This window comes from Chenopodium album, chromosome 14 (genome assembly GCF_948465745.1).
Source record: "Chenopodium album chromosome 14, dcCheAlbu1.1, whole genome shotgun sequence".
NCBI lineage: Eukaryota > Viridiplantae > Streptophyta > Magnoliopsida > Caryophyllales > Amaranthaceae > Chenopodium > Chenopodium album.
The window spans coordinates 7,726,807-7,748,734 of NC_137847.1; the positions used below are offsets into that span (position 1 = coordinate 7,726,807).

General features: G+C 33.4%; 2 pseudogenes across 1 annotated transcript; both read left to right on the forward strand.

The window, feature by feature from the left end:
• Positions 1 to 559: 559 nt before the first annotated feature.
• LOC145577699 (ibogamine 10-hydroxylase pseudogene) lies at positions 560 to 2,915 on the forward strand (annotated as a pseudogene).
• A 9,042-nt stretch (positions 2,916 to 11,957) lies between these two features.
• On the forward strand, positions 11,958 to 20,220 carry LOC145579996 (ibogamine 10-hydroxylase-like; annotated as a pseudogene). Its single transcript, XR_014099254.1, has 3 exons — positions 11,958 to 12,290; positions 18,338 to 18,670; positions 19,339 to 20,220. The product of XR_014099254.1 is annotated as an ibogamine 10-hydroxylase-like (transcript).
• The last annotated feature ends 1,708 nt before the right edge of the window (positions 20,221 to 21,928 follow it).

Genomic DNA, 21,928 nt, shown 5'->3' on the forward strand with positions numbered 1-21,928 from the left:
AAAGCTAAAGAAGTAAAAATAAATAAATAAATTAGGGTTAGTGATGAAGTCTAAATAATTGGGCTTTAAGACAATCACGCATAACTCTACACAAATTTTTATATGTTGTTGATCACACTGTGTGGCTGGAGTTACTCGCTCGATCAGGGGTTATTCTAGTTACTCGATCAGATGTTACTTGAGGGGTTCGGTTAAAGATTACTCAGTTAGGGGTTACTTGAGGATACTCAAGAAATTATTCGGTCATGGGTTATTCGGTCGGGACTAAATCAAGTTCCCCTGACCGAGCCACACAGAAAAATCCTCCTAAAGAAACTTTATTAGTTGCTTAAGTTAATTCCCAAACTAACATATATATCACTATCTAAATTTAGTCAATTAAAGTGAAATATTTAATTTGCGTATAATTAAGCAAAATACTCTAGCTAGTGAAGACTATTCTATGTTCTTATACAACGAAAAGTCAAAACTTACATCCATTATATATACTATTGCCACTAATTCATAAAAATCATACAATAATAACACTCAAAACAATTAAGTTAATTAAGAGCTCAAAATGGAGGCACTTTGGGTAGTATCAACATTCTTCATCTTTTCATACTTCATACTTCACTTTTTTACTAAAACACAAAAAAATCTACCACCAGGGCCTCCAAAATTACCTTTCATAGGCAACCTCCATCAAATTGCATCCAAAACCACCCTTCCCCACCGCCGCCTCGCCGAGCTAGCAAGTGTGCACGGCCCTATCATGCACCTCCGCCTAGGGGAAGTTCCTACGGTAATCATTTCCTCAGCGGAGATGGCGAAACAAGTGATGAAAACTCATGATGCTTTGCTTTGTAATAGGCCAACAATGTTGTTGGCAGAAGTAGCGTTCTATAACTCTACTGACATCGCTCTTAGTCCCTACGGAGACTACTGGCGCCAAGTTCGTAAGATCGCCATGCTCGAACTCCTTACTAACCGCCGTGTTCAGGTGTTTCGGCCTATAAGAGAGGAGGAGACTGTCGAGTTTGTCAAGTCTTTAGCTTCTCAAGATGGCTCGGTCGTTAACCTTAGTAGCTTGATTTTTTCCCTCTTGTTTGACATCACTTTAAGGTAGATATTTTTAATATATGTTTGGTAAATGACTTTTTTTTTTTTTTGTCCCTTTTTTGAACTATTGGTCCTGTTTGGGAGACAGCTGAAAGCTGAAAGCTGAAACTGATTGAGTTAGCTGATTTTGACTAGTTGATTTTATTAACTGATTTGACTAACTTATTGTATTAACTGATTATATAAAAGTGTTTCGTAAATAGCTGATAGCTTAAAGGTGATTGAGTATGTGAAATGACCAATAAGCTAATTGTGGGGTAGGTAGTTTAGATAGGATTTTAAATTAAATGATGTTATAAGTGTAATTTCACAATAATTAATGAATAAGCTAATTGAAAAAGCTCCTAAAATGAGCTTTTTCAAACAGAGCTTATTTAGTGGAATAAGCTCTTTCAATAAGCTTAGTACCAAACACTTGTATTAGCTTGTTTGACTAGTCAATCAGCTAAAGTTAGTCAAATAAGCTAATGTACCCTCAATAAGCTAACTACCAAACAGGGCCATTATATTTTTGGCTTTTGAATTATTTTTTAGTCAAATGATCTAACGAGTTTTAAATTAGTTGTCCTTCTATTCATATTAGTTTGATTGTTTTATCTTTTTTTCCGTTACATGTAAAATTAAATGTTCAGTAGATATTTCAATTTATATATGTGTTGATTTCTCATAAGTTGTGTAACACCAGATTAGGAATGAACAAGAAAGGCAAAGATGGAGATGCGTTTAAAAAACTTGTAGGAGACATGACAGCTATTACCTCGGGATTTTCATTTGGAGACCTATATCCATCATTGAGATTCATAAGTACCATTAGTGGACTAAAAGGGCAACTTCAAGGGATAGTCAAGAGAATTGACAATTTAATGGATCCTATAATTGAAGAGCATATGTCTAACAAAAAACAAGGTATTGAAGACGAAGATGTGATTGGTGCTCTTCTAAAATTTCACAAGGACAACGTACGTCTTAACACCGATTTTTCTCTCACTACCAACAACATTAAGGCTATAGTTTTTGTAAGTTCATCAACTTAATTTATTGATTGCACTCTTACATCAATTATTGATTGGAATTTTAATTAATATTTGTGATTCTTCTTTCTCTACATATATACATTTATCAAAAAATTCTCTATTACTTTTTTTTGCATATATTATGATTAATTACTGTTATAAAACTATGCATGCATGTAGGAGTTATTTGGTGCTGGGAGCGAAACATCTTCAACAGTACTCGAGTGGGCAATCTCTGAATTGATAAAGAACCCTAGTGTAATGAAAAAGGTACAAGATGAGGTGAGACACATATTCAAAGGAACCGAGACATTAATAAATGAGGAAAGTCTAGACAAGCTAGAGTACTTGAAGCTTGTAATCAAAGAGACTTTAAGGCTTCATCCTCCTTTCCCTCTCTCGGTTCCAAGAGAGTCCATAGAAAGATGTGAAATCGATGGTTATGAAATACCTTCAAAAACTCGAATTTTCATTAATGCATGGGCTATTGGAAGAAGTCCAAAATATTGGACAAACCCTGAAAAATTTAATCCTGAAAGATTTGAAGAGTCGTCAATAGATTTCAAGGGAATGCATTTTGAGCTAATTCCATTTGGCTCGGGAAGAAGGATTTGCCCGGGAATGGGACTAGGTATAGCCACAATCGAGCTCGTGCTAGCCATGTTGCTTTACCATTTTGATTGGAAATTACCTAATGGACCTCAAGAATTGGATATGGAGGAGACCTTTGGCATAATATCGAGGAGGAAGAATGACTTGAAAGTAATTCCTATACTATCTACTTTCTCAGGTTTCAATTAATATGATGCTCTTTTTGTTGCTACATAAATAAACCATCTTGGCTTTAATTATGAGCAATGGTAATAATAGTATAACGTATTTTCTTTCAAATAAGTGATCTTGTGATCAATTTTTTTCCTTGTTATATTAACATATCATGTATGTTTAATTATTATGTATCTTTTGTTTCAAATTATCTAATCTTATTACACACAAAATAATTCAAACAAAATACAAGTAATAATGTTGACGAGGCCGAATTGATCCCATTTTATATATCATTCCCCAAAATATTATTCAATCAAACTATGCTAACTGCTCGTACCACCAAATTACAGTAATATTTATTATGAGATAATTACAAACGTACATGACTAATATTAAACTAGTAAATTACATGAGGCTAACCTAGTGGTGAATGTTTAAATTAAACTCGGGTCAAGGTAATATCAGTAAATTACAACACTAGTATTCACTTATATATAACTACACTTGTTCACTCCTTAATTAAAATCATATCACATTACAATCTTTTTTTTTTTTCTTGAGGAAAAAATCACAGTACAATCTAAAATAATAATAAAATAATATTAATTTTTTTTGACGGGATAATAATAATTATTATTACAAAAAGTTCAAAATATTCTTATAGATAAACCAAGAAAGAAAAAACTCCTGCGTGTTTATTTATTTATTCTAAGTTGTCAAAAACTACCCATTAAAAACACTTCAATTCTTTTGTCAAAAATCACCCGAAAAAAAATTTGTTGTCTAGAACCACCCAATTTCAAAAATTTGTTGTCAAAAGGCCACAGAAGTCTATTTTCCGGCATTGACCCAAAATTCCGGTGTTGACCCTGCCCACGTGCCTTGCACATGAATTTTAATAAACCCCTCCCTTCCCCTTTTTTTCCAGAAAAATTTGGAGTTCCTCCATTATCTCTCTCCTCACTCTGTTCTATCTCTCTCCTCTCTTTGCAAACTCCATTATTATTGACTAAGGCCCTGGTCTTTAGAGCTGCTCTGCTGAAATATGTTCTGCTGTACTTAAAAATAATACTTAATATTGAATTATTATATTAATAATTAATATTTAATAATAATAATAATAAATAAATAATATTTAATAATAAAAATTAATTAATATTAATAATAATAATATTATAATTAAAAATTAATATTTAATAATAATAAATAATTGATATTTAATAATAATAATATTACTAAAAATTAATTTTTAATAACAATATATAAATAATATTCAATTATTATAATAATAATTAATATTGAATTATAATAATAATAATAAATATTTAATATTTAATAATTATAATATTATTAATAATAATAATTAATATTTGATAATTATAATATTAATAATAATAATTAATATTTAATAATTATAATATTAATAATAATAATTAATATTTAATAATAATAATAATGATAATAATAGTAATAATAATACATATTATTAATAATATTTATTATTATTATTATTGATTTTTTATAATAAAATTTAATGTTTAAAGATAATACTAATTATTAATAATAATAATTATTATAATAAAAATATTTAATATTTAATGATAATGTTTAATTATAATTATAATAATAATGTGATAATAATAATAATAATAATATGAAGTACGTCGCCGTTGTCCAGGCATTTCGCGATGGGTTGAATTCTGCTATTCTAATCCAGCCAGATTATATTATGGGGACCAAACCTTATGGTCATCTCAAGGGGTGCAGCAGGGTGATCCCCTTGGTCCTTTGCTTTTTGCTTTGGTTTTACAACCCCCGGTGTGTAAAATCAGAGAGACTTTTGATGTATGTCTTCAGGCTTGGTATTTGGATGACGGCACTATTATTGGTGACACGTTGGTGGTGGGGAAGGTTTTACAGTTGATTATGGAGGAAAGGCCTCGTTCTGGGTTACGTCTTAACGTGGAAAAGACTGAAGTTTTTTGGCCTACAGAAGATCCTCGAAGCAGACGTGAGGGTGTCTTTCCACCTAATATTGCTCGACCTTTGCGTGGTGTTAAATTGCTTGGTGGTCCCGCTAGTTCCGATTCTGGTTTTAGTGGTGAGCTTGTGATGCAGAGAGTGACCAAGACCATTGCCCTTATGGATAAGGTCGCTATGCTGGATGATCCTCAGTGTGAGCTGTTGTTACTTAGGGCCTGTACCGGAGTTTCTAAACTCTACTTTGCATTACGTACTTGTCCTCCTAGTACTTTTGAGGCAGCTCAATGCACTTTCGATGGGGCTCTTCGATTTTCCTTGGAGCGTATTGTTACTGCTTCGGGGCCTGGGTTTGGTGACTGGCAATGGAGGCTTACCACCTTACCATTTGCATTTGGAGGGCTTGGTTTTTATTCCACAGGTGATGTTCGTCACTATGCTTTTCTTACTTCTCGGTTGCAGTCTGTTGGGTTGCAGACACAACTTCTACGGCATGCTGGTGTTGTTGGTCTTGGAAGAGCCTTTGAGGATGCGCTGGGTCTGTTTAATGGAACAGTGGAGTCTGACATTTTGAGTAATCCTAGTGAGGTTGCTGCCCCTAAACTCATGAAGAAATTGGCAGATATATATTTCACAAAGGTTACCGCTTTAGCAGACTCTGCTTTTTCTTTTACTCCTCGGCAATCAGCATTATGGAAATCACACCTCTGCTTGGCTTAGGGCGGTCCCTATTTCGGGGATGGGTCAGATGATGAACGCCAAGATTTATCGCTGTGTGTTGTGCTACCGGTTGGGTGTTCCATTGTTCTCTATCACGACCTCGTGCTCTGCTCGTTCAAGAGTTTTTACTGGGGATCGATATTTACGGTGATCACGCGGTGTCTTGTGCTGGTATTGTGGGCATCAAACATCGGCATAATGTTGTTCGGGATACCCTTGTTGATGTTTGTTATCGATTAGGGATTTCAGTTAGAAAGGAGGTGGACATTGGGTTATTTGGAGGGAACGACGGGGCTCTCAGACCTGCAAATGTGTTACTTTATTCATGGGACCGTGGTCGCGATGTCTGTGTTGACTTCACAGGGTCTTCTCCTTTGACACAGTCTGGGCTTTCTGACTTTGTTCTTGGACGGGTAGTGACTGATGTGGTCACGCGGCCAATCGGAAGCGGGTCAAGTACGAATCCAGTTGTCGAGCAATCGGATATGGCCTCCTTCCTTTATCTTTCTCTTCTCTTGGGTAGTTAGTAAAGGAGGTTGTTGCATTGCTTAGCGAATCCAGAAGTTCTTGAAGACTCAGGATATTGGGGCGCGTGCTGCAGCTCATATCTTTACTAGGATCGGCTTTTCTATAGCTAGAGGAGTGGGGGCCCAGATTGTATCTCGGCTTCCCACTAATTTTCTATAGGTTGTATAACTTTGTATGGTTTTGAGTAATAATAATAATAATAATAATAATAATAATAATAATAATAATGAAATCTGTTTTGCTCTATTCTGCTAAAATGTGCTCTGCTCCGCTCTGCCCAGAAGCTCAAAAGAACAGGGCCTAAAAGGTTTGAAATTAGTAACACCCACTGTTGACTGGCAACAACCTTAGATAATCCCTAATTTGCAAACTACTACCCACTAACACTACATTAGGCCACTAAATTCCAACAAGGAAATCAAGTGAAGAAGGAAATTAAACGGTTGGGTTTAAACCATCATATCATCATCATCTTCATCATCAAATTCCAAGAACTCGGAAGCTACAATCTGGTGTGACGCAGCTACACCTTGACCCTTGTTTTTCAACTTTCATGGATGTCACGAAATAATTTTCCGTGGTTTTCATTAGAGTATAGCAAGCATATATATACAACCTAGCAAATAGATTAGGGCTCATGAGATAGGCCCGATAAATATACACTATACACAATAATAGGCCCTAACACCCCCCCCCCCAAGTTGGAGCATGCAAATCACAAATGCCCAACTTGCCAAGTAATACATGAATTGAATTTTACTCAAAGCCTTGGTGAAAATATACGCTAATTGGTCCGTTGTCTTCACATAAGACGGACTAATGATACCATCCTGAATCGCATCACGAAGATAAGAACAATCCACCTCAATGTGCTTGGTACGCTCATGGAAAATCGGATTCTTCGCAATATACAAAGCAGATTGATTATCAAAAAACAAACTCATAGCACGGGGATGCGAGACACCCAAACTCAGAAGAAGGGCCTTTAACCATTTCAACTCATCAGTAGTTTTAGACATTAAGCGGAATTCGGCCTCTGAAGAAGACTTGGCCACAATGTCCTGTTTCTTAGTCTTCCAAGATATAGGAGAAGCACTAAGAAACACCAACCAGCCAGATATAGAACAACGTGACAAGGGACAACCTGCCCAATCTGAATCACACCAACCTGTAATATGTAAATCACAATCTGAACTCAAAATGATTCCCTAACCCGAACATCCCTTCAAGTACCGCACTGTACGAAGAGCCGCTTCCCAATGGTCCTGTCGCGGGTGTTGCATAAATTGAGACAAAATATGCACCGCTTTTGCCAAATCCGGTCTAGTAAAAGACAAATAAATCAGACGACCAACAAGTCGTCGATACTGCTCTGGATCAGAAAAGAAAGAGGACTCTGATTTCGCCAGAGTATGATTCTGCTCAATAGGAGTACCTGCCGGACGAGCACCTAGCAAACCAGACTCTGCAATAATATCAAGTGTATATTTTCGTTGACATAAAAATATGCCTTCCGGACTACGAGAAACCTCAACACCAAGAAAGTACTTCAAAACACCCAAATCTTTCATATGAAAATCGTCACTCAAGTATGACTTGAATGTTAAAATCGCAGAAGAATCATTACCAGAAATTATCAAATCATCAACATACACCAGAACACTAAGTTGTATAGACCCAGATTGTAGAGTAAAAAGAGAATAGTCAGAGTACGATTGCACAAATCCGTACCTTTACAAAGAGGCGGCCAATTTATAATACCGACAACGAGGTGCTTGTCGAAGACCATACAACGACTTCAAAAGACGACACACCATACCAGGTTGAGAGCCATGAAACCCAGGGGGAAGCTTCATTTAAACTTCCTCATCAAGATCGCCATGAAGAAATGCATTGTGGACATCCATCTGATGCAATTCCCAATTCTTTGCAGCAGCGACAGCAAGAAAAGCACGAACATTGACCATTTTAGCAACGGGAGCTAAAGTCTCATTGTAATCAATACCCTCAACCTGATGATTACCAAAGATAACAAGACGAGCCTTCAATCTCTCGAGTGTGCCATCAGAATTAAGTTTGACCTTTTAAACCCATCGACAACCAAGAGCTTTCTTACCCGGAGGCAATTTTTCCATTACCCATGTGCCATTTTTTTTCTAATGCATCAATTTCTGTTTGCATAGCCGCTTTCCACCCCTCATCTTGTATTGCCTCCTTGAAATTACGAGGCTCAACTATCGTATCAACATCTTCAATAAAAACACGGTGTTGCACAGAAAATTTATCACAATTCACAAAATGTGCTAGGGGTAAGGAGTACCTGAGGAGCATGGAGTAGGCGATGAATATTGCGAGATAGATGGACTAGGTAGAGATATAGTGTGTACGACATAATCCTGGTGCCACCCGGGGGTTGCCTTGGACGTTGAGCACGGTCCAACGCAATAGGAGAAGTAGAAGAGGGGTCCGGAACAACCACATCAAGGCTTCCCATACCAGTGGCCGAGGAGGTAGCAGTAGGGGCAGGGGACACCACGGGACTGCCGTGGTCATGGACAACAGCCTCAGGTGACCCGTGGGGGGTAGGATCAGTAGCACGGGGTTGTGAAGAGTTTTCAGGCACAAGAGAACCTTCACCAACCTCTAATACATATTCCAAATCATCAAGAAAGTCGTGATCAACACCAACATAGTCATTAGGCACACTCTCGGCACCCACAGTAGAAGAAACCGAATCACCATCTTTCTCAAATGGGAATTTATTCTCATGGAATTTAACATCACGGGAAACAAAAATATCACCGGTGTCCAAATCATACACCTTCCAACCCTTTTTGCCATGAGGGTAACCCACAAACACACATTTTCTACTCCTAGGAGCAAATTTGTCACCCTTAGCTTTTTGGTTATGAGCAAAGCAAAGACACCCAAAAACACGCAATGTATCAAAATCAGGTTGTTTGCCATAAAGCATTTCATATGGAGTTTTCTTATCAAGTAAGATAGAAGGAGTGCGATTAATAACATAAACCGCCCCAAGAATACACTCTCCCCACAAATCAATCGGCAAATTGCCTTGAAACATTAATGCTTTTCCTACATTTAATATATGTTGGTGTTTACGCTCTACCCGACCATTTTGTTGAGGGGTACCGACACAAGAGGTTTGAAATAGAATTTCATGTTCATCAAAATAGGGAAGCATGTGTTTGAATTCGGTTCCATTATCACTCCTTACACACTTAACAGTAACATCAAACTGATTTTTAACCATAGAAAAAAAGGAGAGAAAGAAGAATAAACTTCAGTTTTATCATTCAACAAATACACCCAAACCCCTCTTGAGAAATCATCAACAATAGTCAAAAAATAATGAGCACCACAAGTAGAAACCGTCTTATACGGTCCCCACAAATCACAATGTATCATTTCAAGAACATGACTAGCACGACTATCACTATCAGGAAAACTGTCACGCGTTTGTTTATCTAGAGGACAAATTTCACATGCTTTATGTAAACACTTAGTACCAGTACTACCTCGAATAGTAGGAAGCAATTTGGCAATTTTCTCTGACGGATGCCCCAAACGACGATGCCACAACTCAAATATAGAAATCTTTGGACCCGTTATTGCATATACTTTCGGGAGACGCCGGAAATAATATAGTCCATCTATTCGTTCACCACCTCCAATTAAGCTCCCCAAGGATTTATCCTGTATAGCACAAAGAGAATTAGTGAATCGGACAAAGCAATTAGAGTCATCAATCAACTTAGACACCAAAATCAAATTGCAATTTAATTGCGGATCGGAACAAATAGAACATTTTCAAGAGTAATGTCATCTGCCAAGACAACACGACCCTCCTTAGTAGCCATGGCCTTAGCGCCATCGGGAAGACAAACGGGACAAGAAATGATTGAGTGAGCATCTTGTAGGAATTTTTCATTGCCGGTAACATGATGGGATGCACCGGTATCAATAATCCATGACGATAATAAATAATCATCAACAATATAATCTGTAGAAGAACCGAACACGTACACCACCCAAAATAGGAGTAGTGACGGAAGTAGGAAGTAACGACAAAGGAGAAGAGGCAGCACAAATAGCACGACTCCCATCCTGTAGGGCAGTCCACGTCGCGACCTGGATGAGGCCAAATAGAGACAGAGCAGAAGGGGCAGCGCCCGATGGAAAACCATCGGGTCGAGCAGAATACGCCCCTGCTGGGATTCCCACAACAACGAGCGCTGGGTGTGCTATGGGGGAAGCAGCAGCAGGTGCGCCAACGTGCAGAGGAGCAACAGACAGAGCAGACGACAGAGCAGAAGCAAAAGATTGCCCCTTATGACCATATTTATCTAGCCACCAATCGGGGAGGCCGTGGACAAGGAAACAACCGTCAAAATCGTGTCCCGATCGATTGCAGTGGGTACAATATAGTTGGGACTTAGAGTGACGCTTCAATTCATTAGATAAGAGAAAAGAAGATAATCCACCATTCACCATTGTTGAGAGATCGAATTGTAGAGTAGAATTACGAAAAAAAAAACAGCAATTTAGGGTCGAAAATTCAGAGAAAAATTCAGAAATTCAACAATCTAAGTAGTAATTCAGAAATTCGGTAATGTAGAGTAGCAATTTAAAGTAGAAATTCAGAGTAAAATGTCAGAAATATAGAGTAGAAGTTTAGAGGTTTTTAGTGTTTAGAGTATATTGGCTCCGATACCATGTCACGAAATAATTTTCCGTGGTTTTCATTAGAGTATAGAAAGCGTATATATACAACCTAGCAAATAGATTAGGGCTCATGAGATAGGCCCGATAACTATACACTATACACAATAATAGGCCCTAACAATGGACCTTGATTTTGGGGATCTAGATGCATCTTGGTTCTGCCGCCGCTGCCGTTAACTTTTTCGACGACCGGAATATTCTCGGAATTCGGATTCTAGCTGAGCTTGCTCGCTTTACTCCTTGTATGATACTTTGATTACTTTCCACCTTGAGTGTCCTTATTGCACTCTATTTTTCCTCCTTGTTTTATAATATCAAGTAATTGAATGGAGAGTAGAGGAGAGACAAGAGAGTGTGGAGGAGCTCAAAAAATTTCGATGGAAAAACCAGAAAGAAGGGGGAGAGGTCATTAAAAATCACGTGCAAGTCACATGGGGAAAGTCAACGCCGGAATGTAGGATCAGGTGGCGTTTGACAACAAAATTTAATAATTGGGTGGTCCCGACAAAATATTTTATTGTGGGTGGTTTTTGACAAAAAAGTATTTTTAACGAGTGGTTTTTGACAAAATTTCCTTTGTTCTATATATGTCACTTTGCCACAATAATTTAACTTACAAAATTCCATATATTCTTATAGATAAAGATAAAGATAAACCCAAAAAGAATTACTCCCACATGTTTATATATCTGTATTTGTCATCACTTGCCATTCCAACGTTAAAGATGATAAATCATTAAATCAAAATCTAGTTACTCCCATATATATTTTATACTTAAATTATGAAAAGGAACTGTGCTCCCACCCACATGTTTATATAAACAGTTCCATTAAACTTATAAAATCAAGTAATCATACAAATAAAAGTGTAAAACACAAAAATTGAGCCTTTTTGGTTAGTATCACTACTCTTTATCTTTTCATTCTTTATACTTGTCAACTTTTTAAAGAAACAATCACCTAAAAATCTACCACCAGGGCCTCCAAAGTTACCTTTAATAGGCAACCTTCATCAGCTAGCATCAAAAACCACCCTCCCACACCGCCGCCTCGCCGAGCTAGCAAGTGTGCACGGCCCAATCATGCACCTCCGCCTAGGGGAAGTGTCTACGGTGATCATTTCCTCGGCGGAGATGGCGAAAGAAGTGATGAAAACTCGTGATGCTTTGTTATGTAATAGGCCATCAATTTTAATGCCACAAGTAGTGTTCTATAACTCTAGTGACATCGCTCTTTGCCCTTTATGGGGACTACTGGCGCCAAGTTCGTAAGATCGCCACCCTCGAGCTCTTTACGGTCCGCCGTGTTCAGGCGTTTCGGCCCATTAGAGAGGAGGAGGTGGTGGATTTTGTCAAGTTTTTAGCTTCTCGGTCTGGCTCCGTGGTTAATGTTAGCACCAAGATATATTTCTATGTTGTTTAACATCACTTTAAGGTACGTTTGTCTAATATGGATGTATTTTTTGCGTCTTTGGTAAATGACTTTTTAAATAATTGTGTTTTTAACTTTATAATTTTTTACTTCCTCCGTTCTTTTTTATTTGACCTGCTTTGACTTTTACACTATTCACCACCTCTCCTTTGACTATGTTTTGTGAATAATATGTAAGGAAAAACATATTTATGTTGGATCATTTTGAATTCGTCTCAATAAGTACTATCATAATATATAACTCTTATATTTTTTTAATTATATATGGAGAATTAAAGTTATTAACGGTCAAAGTTTTGCATTGGCAAACGTGATAAAAGAAACAGGTCAAGTAAAAAAAGAACAGAGGAATGTTTTTTTTTTTTAAAAAACAACATTTTTAATTTAATGTGGGTAAATTTTTTTTTTTTTTTTTTTTTTTTGCTAAAATTATAAAACTAGAAAATTTAAATGATTTTTTGACAATTATTACCTAAAATTGCTGTTGTTGTTTTAGAAATTACCACCTACAATTTTTTTTTTGTTATTTCGTATTATTATTATTAAAATTTACCACCTATATTTTTTGAAAATGATAAAACTTTACATCATTTTAAAAGATGACGTCATGGGAGGCCCACAAACGGTCTTCATTTTACCTCATTTTCCTTCCTCTTTCAATACTCGGTCTTTCTTCTTTATCTCCTTTTTAATTTTGCACAAATACTAAAATCATCAAATTGCAAAAATAAAAAAAATTAAGGATTTGAAAGTCATTTTTTTTTTTTACTTAGAATCTTCAAAAAAAAATAAAGGATTTCTAGCAATTTTATTTCAAGCTATGCCTCAATTTAGATGGAAGTGGAAGAAGAAGGAAGTGAGAACTGAGTGAAGAAATTAAAGAAAACGGAGTGAAATAGCAAGGATGACGTCATCTTTGAGGGGTTGGTCAAAGTGGTAGGAAATTTTAGTGTTTTGGAAAAATGTACGTGGTAAATTTAAAAAAAAAAAAAAAAAAAAAAAAAAAACCAAACTGTTGGTAGTAATTTCTAATACAGCAACAATTGTTGGTTATAATTGTCAAAAAATTCTAATTTAAATTAATTAGGATTTTTTTCATAAACTACCTAATAAAAATCTTTTTTGTGAGAAATTACTAATAATATAAAATAATACTCTCTCCGTTTCTGAAAGTTCGGCTCACTTTGTTACTACCTATAATAAACATCTTTGACCATTAATAATTTCGGTTATGTATAAGTAACATTTTTAAAAAGTTGATATCTAAAAATGTATCATAAAGGAAACTAATAAGATCAAACTTCTTAATTTATTTTGATTATATATTCATAAAATATGGTCAAATTTATTTTATTTTAACCACATAATAGTAAGTGAGTCAAACTTTCACAAACGGATGTAGTATGTTGTAATAAACTATCTATTTAAAATTTTAAATACAAAATTTTGTAAAATATCAAGTACTTCGTATCAACTATCCTCTTATAATTCTCTCCAAAAAATTAACTATCAATATTATTAATTTATTATCATTTAAGTGATCATTGTCATCTAAGTTGTCTTATTTGTGAATGAAATTATTATTTTTTTTTTTAAAAAAAAACCTAATGTGTCAAAAAAAATTTTGAATAGATGTGTCAATAGTTATTTAATTGAACTTATTTTGTCCGATCTTGCATTATTAACTTACTAGATTAGATCCGTGCTATGCACGGATTACAAAAATTATTGAAATGAAATAGCTTATTTCTATTATTTATTTTCCCGCATATACTAATAAATTAGATCATAAAAATATCTAACTATCATAATAAATTACATGAGTAACAAAATCTAAAAATGAAAGCCAATGTGATCTAATCAAACCATATGCATACCAATTTATATACGCCATATCTAAGTGTTCAAAATACAAAATAAAAATACTTGTACTTTAAATAGAAGCACCTTGAAAACACAAAACAATGCTAACATTTACTTCATAGCATCCTTTAAAAAAATTAATAATAACATTAAAACCAAAAAATAAATAAATAAATAAAAAATCGTAGTCACCTAAAAAGTCTAAGCTTGATATCAATTTATTTATTCCAACAAAAAAAAATATTTACGTATTTATTTATTGACACATTCAAAATATTGAAATGAAAATGATTAAAAATGAAACCAATTCCTCAGAAAAAAAAAAAAAAAAAAAAACAAAAACAAAAATATAAGTACTACCTCCGGACCGTATTACATGCAACTTTGGAATTTTTTATATCTCACAAATAATACCCCAAATTTACATATAATATGATCCCGAGGTAGTATATGACATTATAAGTGCATTTGGCGGAAATTTTTTTTATAAGAAAGCGACACATATACAGTTTGGAGAGAGGATTATGTCATCAGTTTTCTGTTTTAGTTTCAGTTAATTGAATATTTTGTTATTTAAATTTTTTTTTTTTTAAATTTATTTTATTTTAACCACATAATAGTAAGTGAGTCAAACTTTCACAAACGGATGTAGTATGTTGTAATAAACTACCTATTTAAAATTTTAAATACAAAATGTTGTAAAATATCAAGTACTTCGTATCAGTATTTGATTCACGGATAAGTTAAATTTGATTCACGGATCCTGCTTTAGGGGTTATATTACTTTGGATTTTACGTCAATGTCAACGATTTATTTTGTCTTGTATGTGAAAAAATTGATTGATACTTTGCAAATTGCAAGTATTATTTGATGTTCAAGTTCAACATCACAGTATCACACATATTTATTCAACCAATTTATTCTATTAGCAAAGTATAACAAAAACTTTTGCATGCCCCCGATTTACAATAATTTTATTGTACATCGAACTTTTTACGTGTGTAAACCGTAATATTTTCACATAAGTGACCCTATTTTTTTAAAAAAAAAGTGACCCTTTTTTTTTACAAAAGTAACCCATATTTTCACACAAGTGACCTTTTTTTTTACAGAAGTGACTTTTTTTTTCACAAAAGTGACCCATATTTTCTCAAAAATGGCCCTTTTTTTTGTAAAAGTGTTCCGTATTTTCACAAAAGTAACCTTTTTTTTTTTTACAAAAGTGACTCTTTTTATTTCACAAAAGTGACCCTTTTATTTTCACAAAACTTAGAGCCTGTTCACATTTAATGAATTGAGCTGAACTGAACTGATTGGAGCTGAACTGAACTGAACTGAACTGATTGGAACTGAACTGAACTGAATTAAGCTGAAATGAATATTTTATGAGAGAGGGAAATTAAGAGTTGAACTGAACTGAACTGAACTGAACTGATTGGAGCTGAACTGAACTGAACTGAACTGATTGGAGCTGAACTGAACTGAACTGAACTGAAATTAAGTAAATGTGAACAGGCCCTTAATACACGATAAATCTCCGTCATTTATTTGAAGCTACATTACTAGTCTTCTTCATTCCACAATTTAAAAGTAAAAATGTACAGAAAAACAACGAAAGTAACGCAATTAAAAATTGAAATCAAAATTCAACAAAAGCAAAACCATATAAATCATATTGATATACCGTAAAGCAATTCAAAAAACATATTTGCATGTGATGGATTTGTACTAATCTTCTTCATTGATACGTTTGGAACTACATAATCAAAAGAAAAATGCAAAAAATTAAAATTAGGAATCGAAAAGTAGAGTAAAACCTAGAAAATTGAGAGGATTTGTAATGGTGAAAAATTGATCCCGAAAGAGAAAGAAACTGGGAACAAAAAAGAGAAATTGAGAGCAAAAGAGAGAGAAAGTTGGGTGAGAAATAAAGAGGAAAGAGAATGGAGAGTGAAATTGAAGAACAAAGGAGATAGAAAAAACAAAATTAAAAGAAATTAAAGGGAGGTAACAAATCTCATACTGAAATCATCACTATCGCTTGAAGGCAGGAGGCAAAATAAAAGCAGGAAAAATAAGAGAGGTAATGGCTACAATATCGCCATTCAATAACTATTATTGTAAAGGAAATTTTGTCAAAAACTACCAATTAAAGTGCGTGTTTTGAAAACAACTGACTATTAAAAAAAATTTAAAAGAACTACCACAAAGTTGTAAAAAGTTTAAGTAGCACTACCACTTTAATAATTCCAACTAGAATATTCGGCATGTAGGTTCTACTTTTTACCTTTACCTCATAAAATCATCATCTAAATTGACTAAATTACCCTTCATAAAGGTAAAAAGTGATAAAAAGTGAGACCCAAATACCAGAGATTTTAGCCAAAATTGTTAAAGTGGTAGTGCTAGTTAAACTTTTTATATCTTTGTGGTAGTTCTTTTAAAAAAAAAATTAATAGGTAGTTGTTTTCAAAACACGTGCTTTAATTGGTAGTTATTGACAAAATTTCCTATTGTAAACCGGCTTTTTTGAACTTTTGTGAAGTATCAATCGATTTAATTGAACTTATTTTGTCTGATTTTGCATCACACGTTTAAGGCTAATGGCTAAGTTAGGTCCAATGTTCAAGTTCAACATCACACGTATTTGGATAATTGAATTTTGGCCTCGGTGTGGAAAATATCCTACATCAAAGGAAAGAAATATAATCACAATAATATTTAAGTAAATCAGCCACAAATAGTATAATGAAATACTACTCGTATGTATTTGTTGTGTATGGAATAATCTAACATGGACAAACGTGGTGCAAATTAAAATGATACTCATACTGATAGTAATCATATAGGATGGAGTAATTCAAAATTGGTGGCACTCTTAAGGGATAATTATATTTCCTTTTTTTTTTTTTTTGAGGAAATTATATTTCCTTTTTTTTTATGGTAAAATTTGGAATTTTACACCATTTATACTGTTTAAATTATTTTAGTTTACTCATAATAGAAAAGATATATGGAGTGGTTATTTAAGATGTTGAGACTTTTTGTGAGAAACTACTTAATAAAACCCAAATTTTATGAGAAATACCTAACAAAAAAAATTACTATAAAAAACTACCTAATAAAAGGTAAGTGAAATGTTGTAAAATATACTACCTATGGCCAAAGATCCTCTATTTGTTAACCAAATTTTTCGGCATTGAACCACCACTAAACACCCTTGAAATCACCGCAAGGGTTGTTTTCAAGGTAGTAAGACTGTTTTCAAGGTGGTTTAGGGATATTCCGAGTCAGCGGGGTTATTTTCAGGCTATGAGATGGTAGTTTTGAGGGTGTTTTGAGGTGAGTCAACGTTGTTAGGTCAATGGTGGAAATCTGGTCATAGGTAATCCCTCCGTTTCACTTTGTTAGTCCCCTTTGGAATCAATCACTTAAGTTAAGAAAATAAGGAATCTTAGTAATTTGGAATTTGATTGCAATTTTGTAATTAATGTTTTGTGTTTTCTTGTTTTATTTATGGTTATTGGCTATAATTAATCGCCTATAATAAATTTTGATTGAAAAATTTGCCATGTCAGCAATCCACTAGCACATACATTAACCAATCAAAATTATTTGATTCTTTAAACACCCAATTAGATTAATTATTCATGGATTATGAAAATTATTCACCTTATAATAATGTTAGGAAATATTCAAAATGGGTACATCATTTTGAAACGCCCAAAATAGTATATGGGACTAACAAATGAAATGCCCAAAGTAGTATTTTAAATTATAACAATTTATTCCCTTTATTAGGTAGTTTCTTCCAACATTTTTATTTATAAAGAAGTTTTCCACAAAATCTAGGTTTTATTAGATAGTTTCTAACAATAAAATAAAATAAAATAAAAAATCTAAGACCTTATTAGATTTGTCTCCAAATATACTTATATTATATCAACTTTCTATAATTTTTATTACGATACAACTTAAATTAAGATATTATTAAAGTTATAAAAATGAAATCTCAAAAGTTTGATTTAATAAAATGGAGGAAGTATTTGTAAATTGTTATCACCATGTTTTATTGTCTAATTACACAAATATACTTATTACTTGTTTTTTTAATTACATATTAAGTTGAGCATTTACCTAGATTTCAATAATATTAGCCGAATTCTCACAAGTTTTATATCATCAGAATTGGAATGAACAAAAAAGACAAAGATGGAGAAGAGTTTAAAACACTAATAGCAGATATGGCAGCAGCATCATCTGGCTTTTCAATTGGAGACTTATATCCATCATTGAAATTTATAAGTACAATTAGTGGAATGAAAGGGCAACTTCAAGATATTGTCAAGAGAATTGACACATTGATGGATCCTATAATTGAAGAGCATATGGCTAAGAAAAAACAAGGTATTAAAGACCAAGACGAAGACTTGATTGATGTTCTTCTAAATTTCCACAAAGACAACCTACGAACACCGATTTTTCTCTTACTACCAACAACATCAAGGCCATAGTTGTGGTAAGTTCCGCTAAATTAATTGCTTGCATCAATTGTTTTTTGATATGTATAAGGCCGCCCTGTTCATTTCACCTTATTTTTTACTGAATTGAAACTATTTTTGCTAAACTTAAATTATTTTTTGCTGAACTGAAATTATTTTTTTTTATTTTCTATTATATTTCTTCTTTGAGTTTACTAATTTTTACTGAACTGGATTTATTTATTTTTTGAAATGAAATTAATTTTACTGAAATGAAATTATTTTTACTGAATATTAATTTATTTATTTTTCAGTTGAAGTGAACAAGTCTTAGTCATTTTAACTAGAAGTCTTACTACCTTCAGTCTACCTCTGCTTATAAATAAGTGAAACATTTTTTGGTTTTGGTTTTTAGGAGTTATATTTATCGTTGGTGATTTTTCTTTCTCTATGTTTCTTTATCACAAGGGCTTCATCATGTTCATTTCGTGTCACATCCTAGGGTTTTACTTATTTTCAATGGAAGAAGTAATTCTTGATGATTGCGATGCAAATTAATAAAATCTAACATAAATTAAGATCATATTCTTATAAAACTAAGCAAAAAATTATGTAGGGGCAAGTAATAATTCTAATAAGATGTCACACACTTAGTTATAATGTCTATTATAGAATAAGATTATATGCATTAATGTAAATTATGTAGGAGTTGTTTGGTGGTGGAAGTGATACATCTTCAACAGTAATCGAGTGGGCAATCTCTGAGTTGTTAAAGAATCCTACAAAGATGGCAAAGGCTCAAGATGAGGTGAGACGAGTATTGCAAGGAAGTGAGACAATAATTAATAATGAGGCAAGTCTAGATAAGCTCAAGTATTTGAAACTCGTAATCAAAGAAACTTTAAGGCTTCATCCCCCTTTCCCTTGCTTGGTCCCAAGAGAGTCCTTAGCGAGATGTGAAATTGATGGTTATGAAATACCTATGAAAACCCGAATTTTCATTAATGCATGGGCTATTGGAAGGAATCCGAAACATTGGACAAACCCAGAAGAGTTTAATCCCGAAAGATTTGAAGAATCTTCAATTGATTACAAGGGAATGCATTTTGAGCTAATTCCATTTGGCTCTGGAAGGAGGGTGTGCCCAGGAATGGGACTAAGTATCACCACAATCGAGCTCGTGCTAGCCATGTTGCTATATCATTTTGATTGGAAGTTACCTTATGGGATTGGACCCGAAGAATTGGACATGGATGAGACTTTTGGCATAGTAGGGAGGAGGAAGAATGACTTGCAAGTAATTCCTTTGCTATACACTTTCTCAGGTTTCAAATGATATAAATAGTATTTTTGTTGCTATATAAATAAACCATCTTGGTTTTGTATGGCAATAGTCTAATACAACGTATTTTCTTTCAAATAAGTGATCTTGGGATCATACTTCATTACTTGTAATATTTACATGTATGTTTAATTATTAATGGTCTTTTGTTTCAAATTATTTTATCTTATTTTGTCTCATTTTTGACAAAATATTATCTGATAAACTCAAACAAAATGACAATGTTGACGGGTATTGATCTTGTCTTGTGTATTATCCCCCAAGGCATTATCCTATTAAACTATGCTAGTTGTTGGTCCAATAAATCAATGTTATTATGATTATTTATATTATAACTCCAAACATGACGTAGTAGGTGGTCTTTTACCATATTTTACTAGGTAGTTTTTTACAATATTTTTATAGTTCAGTAGTTTATCACATATATTGAATTTTATAGGGTGATTTTTGACCAAAAAAAAACTTAATTCTTACTATAAGTCAATACTTGCTCGGCTACTCCCAATATACTTATAAACAAATTAAACCAAAAAAGGAATTACTCCCACATGTTTTGATATTTATGTGTTCCATCTATATGTCACTTGCCACAAAAAATAAATAAATAAATAAATCAAGTCCATATATTCTTATAGATAAACAAAAAAGAATTTCTTCCACATGTTTTTTTTTTTTTTCACATGTTTATAATATCTAGTTATCTACTACGTCTATTCAAAAAAAATAATATCAACTTGTCTACTACGTACGTATATATGTCAGCATCACTTGTTACTCCAACGTTAATAATGATGAATCAAGTTCTATCAATCTAATCCCATAAATTATATACAAGTACTTAATACTCCCAAAAAATAAACAAAAAAATAAAATTAAATTAAATTAAAAAATAATAAATAAATAAAACTATTCTCCCACATGTTTGTATAAATAGTTCCATTTAACTGATAAAATCAATCAAAAATAAAACACAAAAATGGAGCCTTTTTGGTTAGTATCACTACTCTTCTTCATCCTTTCATTCTTTATACTTGTCAACTTTATTAAGAAACAACAATCACCTAAAAATCTACCACCAGGGCCTCCAAAGCTACCTTTGATAGACAACCTTCATCAACTAGCATCAAAAACCACCCTCCCACACCGCCCCCTCGCCGAGCTAGCGAGTATGCACGGCCCAATCATGCACCTCCGCCTAGGAGAAGTGACAAATTAGAGAGAATTAGAAATTAATTGGAATAGAATTGTTTGCCTTCTCATTAATCACATTGGAAAATATATAGGAGATACAAATCCTAGTCCTAGTATCACAAGATATCTTAGGATCTTAGGAAAATAACTAAAATAGAAAAGATATTATATGGAAACACTAGAAGAAAAAGTGCTATTTGTAACTGGCGAAATTGACTTTTTGTAACTGGCATTGTTGGTTGCGAATGCCACCGTTACAACTAGTGAAAATTTTTCGTAACCGGCTCATGTTAGTTACAAATAATGTATTATTCGTAACTAGCATAACCCAACGCCAGTTACAAAAAGTCTATTTTCCAAGTAAGAAATCACACCATTTGTAACTGGCATTAAGTTACGTCGGTTACAATAAGGGTATTATTCGTAACTAGCATAACCCAACGCCAGTTACAAAAAGTCAATTTTCCAAGTAAAAAAGTACACTATTTGTAACTGGCATTAAGTTACGTCGGTTACAATAAGGGTATTATCAATAACTGGCAAATCATAACGCCGGTTACGAATATATTTTATATTTTTTTAAAAAAAAATACTATTAGTAACTAGCACTGGATTACGCCAGTTACTAATATATATATATATATATATATATATATATATATATATATATATATATATATATATATATATATATATATTTGATTCGAATACAAAATTGGTAGTATATCCTACCAAATGACCCATCGTCAGATGGGTTATAACC